Source organism: Hipposideros armiger, unplaced genomic scaffold (assembly GCF_001890085.2).
Source record: "Hipposideros armiger isolate ML-2016 unplaced genomic scaffold, ASM189008v1 scaffold_426, whole genome shotgun sequence".
In the NCBI taxonomy this organism is placed as follows: Eukaryota; Metazoa; Chordata; class Mammalia; order Chiroptera; family Hipposideridae; genus Hipposideros; species Hipposideros armiger.
The window spans coordinates 1207547-1208653 of NW_017731776.1; the positions used below are offsets into that span (position 1 = coordinate 1207547).

The 1107-nt window shown below is 48.9% G+C and overlaps 1 protein-coding gene across 1 annotated transcript in view; it reads right to left on the bottom strand.

Moving 5' to 3' along the window:
- Positions 1-1107, bottom strand: part of CSNK1E (casein kinase 1 epsilon) — a 27146-nt gene that overhangs the window by 13024 nt on the left and 13015 nt on the right. The window lies entirely within an intron of this gene.

The window sequence follows — 1107 nt, forward strand, 5'->3', positions numbered from 1 at the left end:
GCCCCATGAGGAAGTTGTCGGGCTTGACGTCCCGGTGTATGAAGTTCTTGGAGTGGATGTACTCAATGCGGCTAATCTGAGGACAGTGGGTGGGTGAGAAGAACAAGAGCAAGTCACTCAGCAAGCGTTCCACAGTAAGGCCTTCACCAAGCGCTCTGGGCCAGGCCCTGGACTGGGGCTGAGGACTCGGGCCAGAGATGGAAAACACATACATGGTCCCTGCCCTGGGCAGGGGAGAAAGATCTGTCTGTCTGCAACTATGTAAGATAGTTTCAAAGGGCAGGTCAGGGAATGCTTCCTGGAGGAGGTGACATGAGAGAGGAACTCTGAAGGAGACGTTCACCAAGTTTACTGGGAGTCAGGACAAGAGAGCAAGGTAAGGAAGCTAATGGTGAGATCTGAAAACGAAGCCCAGAAAGGCCCCTCCAGAAGCCTCGTTTGCCTGGCTCTACACCCTCACAGGACTTGGAGAGCCAGAGTCAGAGAGCCACTTCAGAGGTTGCTCTGGCAACCAGATGGGGGAAGGGAGAAGACGAAGCACCAATGAAACCTAAACTTAGAAAGGGTGACAGAGATGAAGCACAAAAGACAGGATTTGTCCCCTGGCTTCCAAAGTACAACAAAGCCAGGCACATGCACAGGCCCTTCTTTAAACAATTTGAAAAAAAAAACAAAAAAAAAAACAAAAACAAAAAAACCCCACCCAAAACCTTAATTAACATATAAATATACGCTCACTATATATGTCCCCTGGCAGGTCAGTCCCTCTCTTGGGCTCAGGCTTCTATAAATCAAAGGCTTCATTGGGCCTGGCTGAGTGTTTTAAACCTTTCATGAGTGTCACATCCTGAGAACCTGACAGCCCTTCTCGGCGTACATACATTTAGTCTAAAATTGCAGGATGTTTGCAGACTTTCTGCAAACCGGCCACAGACCCAGACCTCCGTGAAACAATCTCCACGTGCCATTCCAAGTCGAAAAGACTATGCTTTTATATTTTTAAAAAGCCTTTCCTCCCTTGAGCTTACAAAGTGCTTTAGGATCTAAGGACTGCTCATCAGTGGGCACCTGCTCTGGTCCGGGAACCGTGTGGTGTCCCACCTGACC